Consider the following 17,389-nt stretch of genomic DNA (forward strand, 5'->3'; position numbering starts at 1 on the left):
CCCTTCTATCATATGTTGATTTGACATTGTCTTGAAATTTTTTCTCATATTGTATCTAAACATACTCGTGTGATAAATCAAATCACACAAGTCTTACTCTGCATATTTCTTTTTTGCAACATTTAGCACTTTCTAGGATAAAACATTGAGTAAGGTGCTCAACATTGAGCTAAAACCATCTTAGATTTGCATAAATCGAGAACATTCCTATGACTCTTTTATAATTTCACAATAATAGAGATCAAATATAGATGATTTCTATGAATGAATAATGAACTAGGAATTCTTTAATTGTTTTCAACAAATATACATGTTGAGAACATAAAGCAGGTCAGCAAGAGGCACACAAAATATGATCTCACAGGTTTCACCAATACTACTTAATAAACAAATATTTTACGAGATATCTACATGATCATATAGGAGAAGCAATAAACCTAATATCTTCACATTATGTAGTTGACCATATGGTAAATCTTATTGTGGCTTAGTAGCTATTAAAAAATATTCCAAGAACACTACTTGCAAAAAAAATAAGTTTACACTCTGTAGTCTTGCTTTGCTTGCTATATTACACCTCTAACATCATAACCCGTAGGGTTTATGGGATTTACAAACATCATCTGCAACTATCATGGGATACCTATGATCATATCCTATGCTCTCTAGACCCATGAATTCCTTTCAGGTTCAAGGTTGCAGGGAACAGGAGCATTTTTGAAAGCTGGAGTATCCAGAGCATCATTTTCCAAAAATTCTCAGGAGCACCATGGTTGTCATTGATGTCAACCCAAGCAGCAGCGAGAAGAAGCCCTGCTTTCGATGACAAAAATGACAAGGAAGATCAGGGTCTTTGTTGTCAGGATCATTGCCATTTGATTCTCCTTGTCATGCTGATTCCGATGGTAGGTGGTACATCTCCTAATTCTTCACGGTTGAGGAGTTATGCCTCTTTAAAGATTGGAACCCCATCTTTGGTCAAGAAGCCCCAAAGGATATGCTACAAACAATTTGTTTTTATTAAAAATAAAAATAAAATGGGCCTAGTCAAAAGAAGATTTTATTTAAGGGCAAAAGTTACAAAAATTAAATTAAAATTGGCCTAAATGATTGTGGAGTTTTTGGCTCCAAAAACTAAAATTTCAATTTCAATTTTTCCCTCCCATTTGCATAAGTCAGCTTCAATAAGAGCCCCTATTATTCACTATAAAAGGAGACTTGATTTCTCCACAAGGCCAAGTATCAAACGCTGATCTAGTGTGAGTTATTTCTGTGATTACAACCTTGAGTAATCACGCCAATCTGGAGGAGTAGCTCAAATTTCCGAAGGGTTTTCGGCTTGATATTTATGTCTGCTGGGATATAGTTTTTGCTGAGGCATTGAGCACATGCTGAGACCATTCGACCATTTCTAAAGCAGAGCTAAGTCCGCTGTCTGAAGCCCTTTTAGAATCAAGCAAAACTTTTGTGGAAGCCAAGATTTCTGAACTTACAAGTTTCATCTTTTGACCTAATCTTCATGGGCAGTCTTGTCTAAAGTTTTTGGCCCTCCCTGGGCAAATGTCTATAATAAATTTGAGTCACTTTCATGGGAAAATCTGTACATGGGTGTGGCCTCTCTTCTAGTAAAATTTCAGCCCTTTTTGAATCTGTTTTTGTAGCTCACAGTGTTGATTTTCTAGTGCAATCAAGACTAGTACAACGTTTCAATTTGATAACTACTTCTAATGATACAATTTGACTTATTATAGCATTCCAATCATTAAGCAGTTATACAGAAAAAATTTCAACCATTCACTTCTACAATAGAGCAACATAAATCATAGTAAACAATAAGACAAGAGACAAAAGGCACCAATATTTAGGCCAGCAGCCTGGGCAAAACCCAACAATCTTTCCTTATGAAAGAGAATTCAGTTCATCAAACGTACATCAGAATATTCCAAACAAGATTCCAATTTTCTGACCTCAATATTTGCTAAGTCAAACCAAACAAAGGAGAGAGAAAAACAGTCAATGCTAGTCAAAGTCAAGTCTGCAACAGAAGGGCCGAATTTCGGCCTGAGGTAGTTGAAAAGAAGGGCCGAAATTCAATCAAAACCTCAGTCAACAAATCTAGTCAAATCTCGGTCAAAAAGAAAATGTTGACCTGTGGTCAACCCTCAGTCAACTATTGAAATTTGGGCAGCTTATGAATGAATTTCCCCTAAGGGAAACCCAGCTACCCCAAGGAAAGCCCATTGAACCTCAAAGAGAATTTATATTGGGAAAAGGGAAATATTACTATTATTAATGTTTAGATGCTCCTCGATATAATATTTTATAACATTGGGCTAGGAATTATTTGTTAAATATATTCAAATCAAATTTGAATTTAAATTGTCCCTCCACAAGTCAGCTTTATTTCTTCATGTCAGCCTAATCATAAATCGTGACCTTTCACAAGTGGAATCAAATATAAATTGGGCCCTTGGTATCTCAAATTTGGAACACACTGAAGACTCGCATTTTATTGGTTCGCATCTCTGCCCTGGTTCACATTTATTAGTTCGCATCTGTGGTGGATTATAGTGACTTCACATGGCAATTATCTGTGCTTCTTATGGCAAGTAATTCGCACCTATCTTTTGTAGTCTGGATGAGTTTCATGGAACCTATCTTTGTGGGATTGGATGCATTCTCATGATTGTCATTTTTCTGTGGATCGAAGTTTTGTGCTCGCATAGTCTGCAGCCTGTCTCACATCCTATATCCCTGTGCACGTCCTACAGTGGCTTACATATTTGTTATGGCCCGAACATATCTTCCTCTGTGGCTCGCACTATACTACACTGTGGCTTGCACTACAACACTCTATGGCTCGCTCTATAATCAACTCTTGTGGTTCACTCTCACTCTTATAGCTCGCATTATAGTGATGTATGTCTTGCTCTATGGTTCGTATTACAGAGATGTATGGTTTGCTCTATTGCTCACATTTTACTATTTAGTGAGGTGTGAAAATTCCTAAAACGGAATTCCTACTACAGAAACTGATGATATTTCTCATATTTGTTAAATTCCTTGAAACAAATTACTTGTAGTTTCCTACCGTAAATATCGAAATACATACACTGCAGCCTTCACTTAGTTAATTTATATGCGGAAACAAAAGACTGGGCAAGAAAGAGAATACAACACAAATTACGCTGTTATTTTTGGACAATTGTCCTTGGAAAAACCCAAAGAGGGAAAACCGGTGTAGCAGTTCTAAGGGTTTTATTATTATGCAGTAGTAAATCTAAGTACAATTCTTGGATGCTCAACTAGCAATCTGATACAGAGAGAAACTGGACAAAACGAATGGTGAAGTGCTCTCACCCTGTCACTGGGAGAATCTGAGTCTGATCACGCTAAACTGGAGCCTTTGCGTACCCTCTGTGCAAAATCGCGTCACTCCAACACAGTTCCTACGTCACCCCTGCTAGGTATCACACTGCTCCTTCTCTGGACCCTCTACTGGCTGGAAAATCCAAATCTCTGCCTACCGATCTCACACCCTGGCTCCTAGCTATTGAAACTCTATTTCCTCAGTTGGATTTCGATTTCTCTCTAAGGCCTGCGCTGCCACTGCGTGGGCCAATGTCTGCCTCTTTTTGGACGTCGTTCTGCCCTCTCTCTGCCTCGTACTCTTTGGCCCAGGAAAATTTCCTTCTTCCGAATACTCACTGTTAGTTTTTGGTAGCATCAGATGTGCTCTAGCCATAAAAATTAGTGGAGAGGCTAAGGCACATGAGTTCTAAAGAACCCAGAAATTGTTTGGTGAAATTCCACCTGGATTGTATTTTATTAAAATAATTAATATTTTTAATGGGGTTCCTAAGCTAAACTTAGGAAAATTAAAATATTAACGGGTATTAATAAAATATGGGTGAGAATGTTCTAGAAAGCGGATCAAATCATGTTTTATCTTAGCTGTTGATTAGAGACTTAATCTCGGTCGTTGAAGTCTCAATGAGAAAAGTATAAGAAGGAGGCTTGGGGTTCATTTAGAAACACACACACGCATAATGAATTGATCTAGAGTTTGATTTATGGGGCTAGGAAGTTGAGAAATTCGAACTGAGTGATCATCATGCAGCAGAGGGGCAGGGATAGTTCGGGAATACTGGGCAGAGAGGCGGAGAGCCACTAGTGGAGGCAACGCAACATCTAGAGGGACTGACATTAGGCCAGTCTAGGCCCACACAGTCTTGACGCAGAGACAGAAGGGCCAGTGCAGAAGTGAGGTTGCCCTCACATAGAAAGCCGGAAACTGTCGGAACAGCCGAGAGAGGTTGACACAAAAGCTCTAGGAGGCAAAAGAGACAACGCAGAGCTGACGTAGACCCTGTAAGGCTGACGCAGGGCCAATGCAGAGATAGTCGGGGTTAGCCAGTTTTGCTGTTGGATCAGCCGGAAATTGTTGGGTGAATTGAGGTAATCTCATCGAGTTTTTTCCGCCATTATATTTTTACAGTGTTCCACGGGGACGCGTCCCCCAAGGTTGGGTGCACGCACCCATCGCACACCACGCACCCAAGATGGGGAGTCTATTGGGAGTGCGTTTCCCCGGTGTGGGGGACAAGACTCCCCAAAAGGGGTGTGTCTGGGCGCCCCCCCTCAAAACTTCAGTATCTAATATATACTATATGGTAATATACTAGTATGTTTTTCTTTCAATTTAGATTCTAGAATGATGAATAATGAATTTAATTTTTAAATCAATGTAGATTGTAGAATGATGAATGATATGGATCAATGTATGCCATTATTTAATTCAATTATGAATTTAAATTTTATGTGTGGATCAAATTTCAATTTTCAATGTATTAGTATCTATATTACTATTAGTCTATTTAATATTTATGCTTTCATTATATATATATATATATACTTCGATGCCCCCCCCGCACCCCCGAAATTTCCCTAAAATTTGAGGTTACTCCCACATGTCCCCCCTGTGCGTCTCCCCGCACCCGCGTCTCTCCGCACCGGAGTCTTGGTGGAACATTGTATTTTTCTCTATAACTGGATTGTCGGGAGGGCATCCAACATTGTATTCAGAACTACTGCTTAATAATATAAAACCCTCAGAGCTGCTGCACCGGTTTTCCCGCATTGTGTTTTTCTGGGGACTATTTTGTCCAAAAATAACTGTGTCCTATGTATCTTGTTCTTTGCTCAGTTTCTTGTTTCATGTAATCAAATTAAATTGGTGTAGACTGTAGAAGTAATTTACTTCAGTATTATTCAGAAAATAAATTGATAATGTATATTAGGAGAAGTAAATTTAGTTTTGTTGCAGCAGGGGTTCCTTGAGTGTAGGAATTTTCACACTCACTGCCCCTCATTGTAAGAAATCTACTCGATCAGAATTTCCTCCTGAGAACTTCTCACTTAAGAAATTCAATATCTTGATCTCTCGATGTGTTTTCCAAATGACCCTCAAGCTTCCTTAAATAATCTTCTCGTTGACATTCAACGACCCAAATTAAAAGCTAATCAATGGCTAAGATAATTTTAGCTTGATCCTCATCTTCTTCTAGAAGTTACACCCACAATTACATTAATACCCATTAATATTTTTAATTTCCTAAGTTTAAACTTAGGGTCCCATTAAAAAGTAATAATTGTTTTAATAAAATTGTTTATGGGTGGAATTTCCCAAATCGCTTTCTAGGTTCTTTGGAATACATGTACCCAAGCCTCCCTGCAAAATTTGAGGCCTAGATCACATCCAATGATACCCCAAATCAACACTCCCTCTTAGCGAGGAATGTGCTCTAGCAATATACGTCATTGCATACTGCTCTGATTCTGAAGCATCGTCCTCTGTGCTGCTAATGTTTGACATGTTGTGCACCAACTACTACATTGTTGCTGACACTGCCACTGTCAATATTATGCAGAACTACGTCACTCCCACGCAGTTCCTACGTCACCACTATTGGGTATCACACTGCTCCTTCTCTGGACCCTCTACTGGCTGGAAAAATCGAATCTCTGCCTCCCGGTCCACACCTCGGCTCCCGACTACTAAAACTCGATTTCCTTAGCAAGAATTTCATTTCCCTCTAAGGCCTGCGCTACCACTGCGTCAACTCTGCATTGGCAAGTGTTTGCCTCTTTCTGGACGTCGTTCTTCCCTCTCTCTGCCTCGTACTCTTTGGCCCAGGAAAACTTCCTTCTTCTGGATACTCACTGCCCCTCACTGCAAGAAATCTACTCGATCAGAATTTCCTCCTGAGAACTTCTCACTTCAGAAATTCGATTTCTTGATCTCTCGGTATGTTTTCCAAATGACCCTCAAGCTTCCTTAAATAATCTTCTCGTTGACATTCAACGGCCCAGATTAAAAGCTAATCAATGGCTAAGATAATTTTAGCTTGATCCTCGTCTTCTTTTAAAAGTTACACCCACAATTAGATTAATACCCATTAATATTTTTAATTTCCTAAGTTTAGACTTAGGGTCCCATTAAAAAATATTAATTATTTTAATAAAATTGTTTTTGGGTAGAATTTCCCAAAATGTTTTCTAGGTTCTTTGGAATACATGTACCCAAGCCTCCCTGCAAAATTTGAGGCCTAGAGCACATCCGATGCTACCCCAAATCAACATGAAGTATGTCTTGCTTTATGACTCACATTACAGTGTGAGATATTATGGCTCATCAAATCCGTATGTTAATGTGATTCTACAATTCGGTCTTCAGTTATATTATGGAAGCTCAGATCTTGTAGCTTGTGCCTTGCATTCTCATTCTAGTGGATAACACAATGTCTAATATATACATGTTATATCTCAGTATGTAGTTTAAGGTATGCCTTGCAATATTTCTAAGACATGACCTTCGTGGCTCTAAGGGCTTACAATCTTTGTTGATGCAATACCTTGTAGGCCCTAATGTAGTGATTCATTCAACAAGGAAACAACCCTAATAGAACTAGCAAGTGACATTTGGAGAACAACTCTTATAATATATTATGGTGGCAGTGACTTTTCTAGTATGCTATTATGATAACAGTGACACCTTATGATGTCAGTGAACGCACTCTTATGGTTCAGTGATCTTGCTCTTATGATACATGATGATGACTTTGTTCTCGTGACACATGATATCGATGAAATTGATGATTGGCTATGACTGGTAATGCATCCATGATGTATGGATTGACAATAATTATGACTCTTGAGAGTGTAGATAGTGACGTGGAAGCAGTGACCTTGTTATATGGAAGACACCCCAATTCGGTAGATATGGTAGTAACCTCTATATGACATTCATGACAATGATCTTGATATGAAGGTGCCCATGACATGACAGTATGGTTGTGATAGTGACCTTGATGACAATGATAACATGATGGATGGAAAATGTGACAGTGTTGCTACGGCAGATATGATATTATAGCAAGTATCTTGGACTTTTCTCGTTTAGTTCACAAACGACGTTGTGAATTGACTTGGGGTGGCCCTAGCAGGCCCGATGTGATTGATGTATCTCATTCTCATTGTACTTTGAATTTCAGTTGAACAATTGATGAATATCTAATAGAAGAAGAATCTGGTTGGGTTTTCCCCCTTGTGGGATTTTTCCCTGGTCTCTGACTTAACTCCTAGTGTCTCTATTGTGTATGCTTTTCTTATGTTGTTCTTTACTATTTCGCTGCATTGTTGATGCTATTGTTCTCTCTACATAGTTGCCAATGATGGTATGATGTTATGGGGTGAATGTAATGTGAAAATGTTGATAAATGCAATTATCTTCCACAGAGAACAATCTAGCCCTAAAAATTAACATGGTATCAAAGTTGGGTTGAGGAAAAGTCACTGAGATCACCCCTGTGAAGACAAATTTAATGAAGTTCATGATCAAAGTAGAGTGAAAGGGATGAAGATGGCAAAGACCTAAAAGAATGCTAGGGTTTGAAGGAAACCCTTGTTTTTACAATAGAGATTAGGGTTTGTGAGAAACCCTCAGAATGGCTTTGATATGGAAAGGGCTTGGTGTGATTCAAAATTTCTTCATGTTATCATCAATAAGAACCCATTTAGTTATTCAAATACCTATGATAGATTTAGAGGAACCCTAGGAGTAGGGTATGTTGTAGATTCAGAGATCACTGAAAGCTAGACTTTGTTGCCGATGGAAGAGAAAGGATACAAGTGGTACTCGAGAGAAAGCATTTCTTCTTAAGACGATAGAGACATATGGCGACTCTTGGAGGCAAGATCAAGAGGGAGTTGAGAGCTTCCTACAAATCCTCGTTAAAAATAAGTACTTTCAAAGTTCATGTTATTTCTTTATGACATTACTCTTGTTTAGATTTATTATTCTAGACTATTGTTCATTCTTCCTACATGAATATTTGAATGCTTCCTTTACTAACTTCTTGGATGAGGATGTGATCCATCTTGAGGATCATCAAGATGCAGAATAGTGCAGGAAGAGTAAGCTCTAAGAGGGAGCTAGTGCAGGAAGAGTAAACTCCTAGAAGGAGCTAGTGCAAGATAATGAAGAAATCACTCTCCTATCTAGAAAAAGGATGACAGTCCTACCTCATCACCAGGTACATTTTCATTATGTTTATTTTGCTACGATTGCTCTTGCTCTCTTTTTGGGATCAACAAGTACATTTGATGAATGCGAGGACCAAGTCCTCTCCATCAAGATTGAGAAAAATGCCAAGCCATCCCATGCTTAGAGTGGCACTAGATAAATGGACAAAAGCTAAGACCTTGAAGGAAGGATCTCGTCTCTCAGGTTCATATCTATGATTGAAAAGGCTTCCTATTCAGAGGGAGTTGGTTGTCATGTAACAATGAGATACTCTGAGATAAGAAAAAGATGAGAAGCGATATGGTCGTGATACAGGGAACATTCTTAATGACAAAGCTATTGCAGTGTCAAATGCTTCCATGATACTAAACAGGAATACGGAATATGCTCTCAACAAGGGATGGCCATGATGAAATCTTGGCTTTCGTTGCTTGATGCATTATTATCAGATGTATGTGAAGTTGGCTTCCTCCATGATGTATATAAGGAAGAAGCGTACTTGGAGCTACCTCAAGGCTTTGAGGCACATGAGATGAGATTCATGATTACAGATGGAAGAAAGTCCCATATGGACTTGAGCAAGCCCTCTGGTCTTGGCATACTTGGATTGATGGTCATCTGATGTGGACACCAACCTCTCTTCAAGGTTGCAAATATGTCTTTGATATTTGGTTATATATGCTGACAATTTATTTATGACAGGATCAGATCATCTTTGTGTTTAGTCCCAGAGGGAGTTGACCCCTGAGTCCAGATGATCAACATCTTGAGATTAGAAGAGATGATGAAGACTTCCTTGCTAAGGGAAGTATGTTGTTAGAGGCTTGGCATGATGAATTACATTGAAGCATTTGAGAGAGGCTCTTCAATTACAAATTTGATGGATCCCATGATAAGCTAGCAGCCAGATGGATCCCTACCTTGTAGCGTGTACTTTGAGCCTGATTGAGCATGGACATGTATATTGGGTTACTGCTAAAGATCTGTTGAGACAACTATTAGTTATGGACTGCGACACACTGTTGGAAACGTGATGGATACACCGATGTTGACTGACACTGAAAATGTTGTCGACAAGAAAAGCACATCTAGGAGTTGTTGTAGCTTGAGGTCTGCCACAATTTCCTGGATGAGCCGTGTTACCCACCCCTTTGTGGGTAATGTCCCTAGGAGAATTATTTTTTTCCAAGATGGTCCTTAGCTCACAGCTAGCAACCCCTTGAAGCCACCATCTAGCTCATTGTACCATTTCTCCACCACGTGAACCAGCCATGTGGTCCCTCGCCCATTTGCCATGATCGTATGTTTGAAGGTGGGCCTCCCGAACCTAAAGGTATGCCTTGTCATTTAGAAATTGAGTATTGTAGTTTGCTTATCATGGACACTTCTGGGCATGGATTAATGGGGGGATTCGACAAAAAGAATGGGCTAGGTGTGTGCTCTTGTCCCCTAGACCCCTTTTAGGTATTCACCTTGGATTCTAGCCCCATGGGATCTCTTTCACTGACCATTTGGCTCTAGGGGTGGTATTTCATGGGAAACCCCAATTTTGGTTATGTGGTCTCGTTCCCCTATCCGCTTATAATACCCTCTTTCCATTCATTATTACACCATTCATCATTTCTCCCACCTGGGTCCACATTTCTCCACTGGATCCACATAGGGTTAGTATGACCCTTCCCCTTGCCCGCACTTTTGGTTATGGCCTGGAATGAAGCCCAGAGGTTGATGCAACTAAAAAGAAAGATAAAAGCATATATGGCCACATTCAATAGGAAAGTGTACCACAAAATGCAAAAGATGGTCAGGGCAAACAAATTTAGCACGTGGGCAAAAGCCAACACATGAGCTCTACCCCATCATCATGGCAATCACCGTGGTTCTTACACATTCTATGAACCTCCTTCATCATATGGGAACCCATGATTGCCCCAACCCCTTGTGGGAAATGAACAACCCCAACTTAAAAGGGGGTATTCACTGTTATATCTTATACATCACGCTCTTTCCCTTTGAGCCCCGAGCAATTAATCAAAGAAAATCATAAAAAGGCAAAAGACATATAAAGAAGCATGGAAAAATCAAGGTCGGGCCACCTCATGTACCACGATTTCTCCCCCCTATACATTATAAACCCAAGTGTGGGCTTCCCTATTATTAGCTACCCTTGTAGCCCAACAGGTGACCCAGGGTTGCCGCTTCTCATCTCCTACTTCATTCACCTATCTGTCACATGCCACCACCTTTTGAAGGATGTACCCTGACTATATCATCCCCTTTAGAAGTAAAAACCACCTAATAGGATTTTTTATTAACCCCATCTGGAGTTTAAGAGACATTGGCACATCTCGAAGCCCATTATGGAAGGGCAGGGCATTATGAAGTCCCCACCTATGGTACATGATTTGGTAACCTCATTACTCGATTTCTCTAATGACTTGTGGTACTGGAAGGCTAGGGGATGCATTGGATCTTATGCAGGATTCCAGATGGTCTCCATTTTCAATTTGGTCTCCCTATATGGGGTCTTAATCTTGCAGAGGGCTACATTGGCACTTGTAGGGTGTGCGTTGATAGCTGGTGGAACTTCAAGAGAGAAGAGAGCAAGTGGAAGCTAGATTATATGATTATCAACAAAAGATGAAGTAGTTGTTTGACAAGAAAGCTAAGGACAGACCTCTACAGCCAGGAGATTTAGTTCTCAGGTGGGATGTCGGGGGGGAAGCAAGGGCAAGCATGGGAAATTCGATACATTATGGTTTGGTCCCTTCAGGATTGTGGAAGAAAGAGGGAACGATACCTTTCTACTGGAAAATTTAGATGGGGAAATGCTGGAACTACCAGTAAATGGTCAGTTCCTTAAGTTTTATTTTCAGAATTAAAATTGTATGCTCCACACTCACTATAAATATTCGGTGTGTTTACTGCAAACTATTGATTTAAGTTTTTTCTTTTCTTCTTTCTTTAAATTTGTAAAGAATTTTCTGGAAGTATCTTTTGTTCTAGAAATAACTCCATGCCCAAAGGAGTAGTTCGCAATGTGCAGGTTCGCAACACCTTGCTGGCAAGGCACTGTCCCCAGATGGAGCCAATGTTGTATTCACAACTCACTCAATGTCTTGCTATTGGTCAATGATCAGGGATGCAGAATAGTAGGGAAAAAAAGGCCATTTTCTGAGTCATGGAAGTCACCAGAACTTGATGGGACCCCCTCCATTGCAAAGTGCTCGGAAAGAGCTTTCCTGGGGTATATTCAAGTTTGAAAATAGGTTCCCAAATGAGAAGATAGAGACTGCTGAATCAACCCCTTTCAAAACTCAGAGAACCCCTAAAAATGGCTAAGTATGTGATAGAAATCGCAAATCAGGCCGAAAGACTTATTGCATATCGCAAATTGGCGTCGGCAGGGGTCCTACACCATTATATTGCAAATCCTGTGGGAAATAACAATTAGCGAAGTCAGAGGGCTCCTCCCTTAAGGATTATCCACGGAGGCAAACACTGATTGTGATATGGACCAAACTATCGGGGAGGCCGATTTTCAAAATACAAAGAAGAACATAGAAAAACAAGGCCTCGACAGGCCTTTTTCTCTCCTGCAGGGAGCCATGTGGCAACTTCTTATTTGCCCACGACGCTGATGTGGTGGATGACATCAGCAATGACGTGGCAGGTACAGAGGATGATGTGGCAAGGGGACACATGTCACTCATTTTCGGCCTTTTCAGGGGTCCAATCGACTTATTTATGGGTGCCATGTGGCACCACTCACAGGGTGACATGTGGCAATGATGACATCAACAAGTTATCAACAGAGTTGGGTCTCAGTAATATCAGCAATATTGCGATGGAGGGAGGCCCGGATGTGATAAATCATAGACTGCAATTTATGAAATTTCGCATCTGCCTAAATCATCGATAAGGGTTATTTGTATTGAAAAGAAAGGCCCCCACTCACCCTTTAGATGACTTGAGCATTGAAAGGAAGGGAGCCCCTGTCACCACCGAAAAACAGAAAAATAGATTTTTTTGATGATTGAAGGGGCAGCAACCAGGATTCAAATGCATTGATCAAATCACATAGGCAAGACACGGCTCACACCTGTTTCCACATAGTCGGCGCCGAAGTTAGCTTAACCCTGAATTGACTATGTTGGCCCATTTTCACATCAACCACCTTAAAATCACCCATTACAACGGGGCGTGGCCTTCACAAGAGTCTTTCGCAATAAAGAAATGTTGACACCTCCTCCTTCTCCCTGGGATCCTTCTCTCTGCACATTTACTCCAAGATTTTCAGATCATGTTTAAGACTTCGAAGAGGTAGCACAGCTTGAGACGACACCCTTCCTCAGCTAAGAAGGCAACCTGATCTGACAACAGAGGCCCTCGGCCTAGGAATGCTCCTATAATAGTCATTCATGCTATGTTAACGGATCCGGCAGTAGGGGGTCCAAGATCCACGGATCCTCGCATCTGATCCAGATCCGGATATGGATACGGAAAAATACTACTGAAATACGGCATGTGCCGGTTCTATTTTCTCAGGAAACAGATCATGCTCAGCAGAAATGCATCTCAGTTCATTTGCCGGAACCCTCAATTTTTTTTGCCAAAAGCTGGAACCCGCAAACTTTTTGGTCAAAAGCCCGCAAATGTTAAAAACTTAAACCATGTGAATTTAGGGTTTGCATTTTTTACTTTAGTTAAAGGTGTGGTCCCTCTTTGTCGGCAGTGCACCGAACATTCAACAGGCAAGTTGGAATAGCGGCAGCGTTTGGTTTGGCGTTCAGCGTTTGGTTTGTTGTTCACTGTTTAGGGATTGCCACAACATTTGTCATTTGTTGGACGAAGTCACACTGCCTGCAAGCTATTGTTGGACGAAGTCACACCGCATTCAAGCATTTAGCATTCAGCAAGGCAAGGTATTTGTTCCGCCGCCTGAAAATTCCTCTTACTATTTCTGCAGCCCGAAAGTGCCACCCGAACATTTTATGATTTTTTTGATTATATACACATTAAAATTTAATATACAAAGCGCTACCCGATATTTTTTATACACTATAGAGTATATACTATATACAAAGCCCGAAACTTGAATGATATCATGCGGTAGGGCTCGTCATGCTAACTAGGGATAGTTTTAAACAAGACATTTTTAAAATTACATAAATACGCATGTGGATAGTCAGATGGATAAACAACTTGGTAGATAGGTAAAACAGGTTTCAATTCACAAAACAAATATATATGGTTACATAGCATATATTTAGACAAGGCTGACAAGCCTAATAGAAGACTACAAACTAACTAAAGAATATCAACAAAAGCATACACACGTATACTTACATAGGCTATAGATAATAAAACAGTTGAAAGTGATATTTTTTTATTGAAAGCCCGAAACTGATAAATTAAATTACCATACAGTGATGATTTTTTAATAAAAGCCCGAAAGTGATAAATTATAATTCATATTACATACATTATAATATTATATACAAAGCCAATCTGATATATTTTTAATTTTTTTATATACATATTGATATATTATATATACAAAAGAGAATGCGGCATGCCTGATTGATCATTAGAATTTAGAAGCTAAATGCTAAAATAGTAAAAGTTTTTTAAATGTTTTAAAAGTATTTTAAATGTTTTATAAATTTAAACTTTAGGTTCAAAGAATATCAATAAAGTATGTATATTTTTATTTTAATAGAATTTATTAGTATGTATGTATGTAGAATTTATTAAAGTATGTATGTAGTATTAAAAATTTTAATGTAGTAAATGTTTTTAAAGTGTTTTCAATGTTTTATAAGTTTAAACTTTAGTTTCAATTATAAGAATATCAATAAAGTATGTATATTCTTAATTTAATAGATTTTATTAGTATGTATTAGACTATTAGTATAATTTATTTGCTTTGTAATTTAATTTTCATTATTTAATTGTGTATTGATAATTATTAATATATTATAATTTGAACTTTATATGCAGTACTGAGTAAGGTAATTTATAGACCATTATCATTATGGAACCTGAACCATCACAACATGAGCAGAGTGAAGGGGAAATCATCAAAATAGACCCAAAATCTCCTCTATGGCAGTGTCTAGAGATTATTGGAAAAAATCCCGAAGGTGGTTCATTTAAATGGAAGTGCAATGATGCCAAGAGATCAAAAATGGCTCATATACTAGAGTGAAGGCCCATCTCACTGGTCAAACTAACAGAGGGGTACAAATATGCACCAGGCCAAAAGATGCAAATGGAAAACCTGACAAAGGTTTGAGTCATGGAAAAATGAAATTCTATGCATTTTTGCAAGAAGTTGTTGATAGGAAGCTTGCTAAGGGAAAACACCCTGTGCAAAGCTCTACAACTAGGCCTCCATTGCCATCTAGGCCTGCTGCCACAACTAATAAAAGGCCCACTCTAGGCCCGCTTGAAGCATCTTTCAATAATCAAGGTAGCGACATAGTCGATGAACATGTAGCTCGTTGTATCCATGCAAATAGGCTAGCATTCAATTTGATGTGTTCCCCTTATTGGCAACAAATTATTAAGGCAGTGAATGAAGTGCCAAAAAGGTACAAAAGCCTTGGATATGAAAAGGTCTGCACTACTTTGTTGGCATCAAAGAGATAATCCTTGGATAGACAGCTACAGGGAATCCGGGATACATGGGCAGAAACAAGGGTGTCCATCATTTCTGATGGATGGAGAGACCAAAGAAACCATCCATTAATTAATGTTGTTGCAGTATGCCCCCAAGGGGCAATGTTTTTGAAGGCTATTGATTGTAGTGGAATAGAGAAAGATGCATCATTCATATCCACAATTCTTATTGATACAATAGAAAGTGTGCGGCCACATAATGCTGTCCAAGCCATTACGGACAACACACAGGTCTGTAAAATTGCAAGTTTGATTGTGGAGGGTCGATATGATCACATCTTTTGGACTCCATGTGCAGTGCATTCATTGAACCTTATGCTTGCCAAGATTGGTGAGATTAAATGGATTAATGAAATATATGTAGCATCAAAAGAAATCCAAATGTTCATAACAAATCATTCAATGTCTCAAGCCATTTATCGGGGTTTTGCAAAGTTAGAGCTACTGAAGGTAATTTTTTTAATCAATATTATTTGTATTGGAAATTTTTATTTATAATTACAGATTTATATATGATTTCTCATTTGAGATTTGACTTTTTGAAACTCGTAGGTTGTTGAAACTCGTTTTGCCTCCCACACTCTTGTCATAAAGAGACTTGTGGAGGTGAAACAAGCACTACAAGCAATGGTCATTGACCCTCTTTGGGAATCATGGAGGAATTCCACTTCTAATAGAGGTCAAAAAATCAAGTCCATCATTCTTGATGATGCATGGTGGGACAAGGTCCAATACCTTCTACAGTTCACTGAACCAATCTTGACCTTGATCAGGGCAATTGACACAGATACACCTTGCTTGGGGGAAGTTTATGAAAACATTGATAGTATGTTGGAGAGGATAAGGGAAATTATCAGGGCAAGTGAAAATGACCCTTATGAAACATTCTATTATTTAGTGAAGGACATAGTTACAGAAAGGTGGAACAAAATGACCACACCATTACACCTTTTGGCATATGCATTGCACCCTAAATACTATCATTCTAAAATTTTGTCTCTGCTTGGTAGAACAGCACCAAACAAAGATTCTGAAGTGGTACAAAGATACAAGACAGCTTTGAGGAAAATTTATAGAGATATGGGAGTTGCAATGGAAGTTCGCCAAGAATTTGGAGGATTTGCACAGTCTACTGGTAGCTTTTCAGATCCAATAGCTATGGATGATCGAGGGCATCTCGATCCTATTACTTTGTGGGGCTTCCATGGTGGGGATAGCGTTCATCTCTCTACTCTAGCTACCAGGTCGTTATCACAGGTTGCTAGTTCCACATCAGCTGAGAGGAATTGGAGTACATATGGCTTCATCCATTCAGTGAAGCGAAACAGGTTGGGAGCGGCAAAGGCTGAGGATCTTGTTTATGTTCATTCCAACCTTCATCTTCTATCACATGTTGAACCAGAGTATTAAAAAGGTCCGAGCAGGATGTGGGATGTGGAGCCCGAGATCTTTGACTTGAACCTGACACTGAATGCCATCACTCACCTCAACCTACTTGAGGATATTGTTCCACCACTAGTCCAGCCTACTGATGCAACTTCCTACATTACAGGACCCCCATCATCTATTCATGATGTAGAATTGCAATATGCAGAAGATATAGATCCATTTGAGGATATGTAAATGTATTTACTATTATCATTTATGATATTATGATCATTTTTGTTACTTTGTATGAGGGAGTATGCATCATTTCAGTGTTTCAATCTTCATATTTGTCATTCAATGTTCTAAAAGTGTTTGATGGTTTCATGGAGTATTTGATTTTTTAGCTCTAAAGTGTTTTTTTAAATTTTAAAAATATTATTATACTTTTTTTTGTACATGACATATCCTTGCCATATCCGGATCTCGGATTTAAAAAAAAAAATAGCAGACTCGGAACCAGATCCTGGATTTTAAAAAAACCTAGCGCATTCGGATCTGGATCCGTATTTGAATCCTGGTAACATAGCATTAATGCCTTGATCCTCCCTTTCTTATAAATAGCGGGTCTTGATATTGTAAAAGGGTTCGAAAATCCGGAGAGAAAAGGGTCGATTCTGTAACTCCTGTGATAGCTTATAGATCTTCAGAATACCACAAATTGGTGGTGATTCCTCCTTTTGAACTTTGTAGCTT

General features: G+C 39.1%; 1 protein-coding gene across 1 annotated transcript in view; it reads right to left on the bottom strand.

Moving 5' to 3' along the window:
- The window catches only part of RECA1 (recA DNA recombination family protein), a 307,658-nt gene that overhangs the window by 24,596 nt on the left and 265,673 nt on the right, over positions 1–17,389 (bottom strand). The gene's annotated exons all lie outside the window — the stretch shown is intronic.

This window comes from Pinus tabuliformis, chromosome J, assembly GCF_031772625.1.
Source record: "Pinus tabuliformis cultivar Carrire ecotype Pingquan chromosome J, CPIR1, whole genome shotgun sequence".
In the NCBI taxonomy this organism is placed as follows: Eukaryota; Viridiplantae; Streptophyta; class Pinopsida; order Pinales; family Pinaceae; genus Pinus; species Pinus tabuliformis.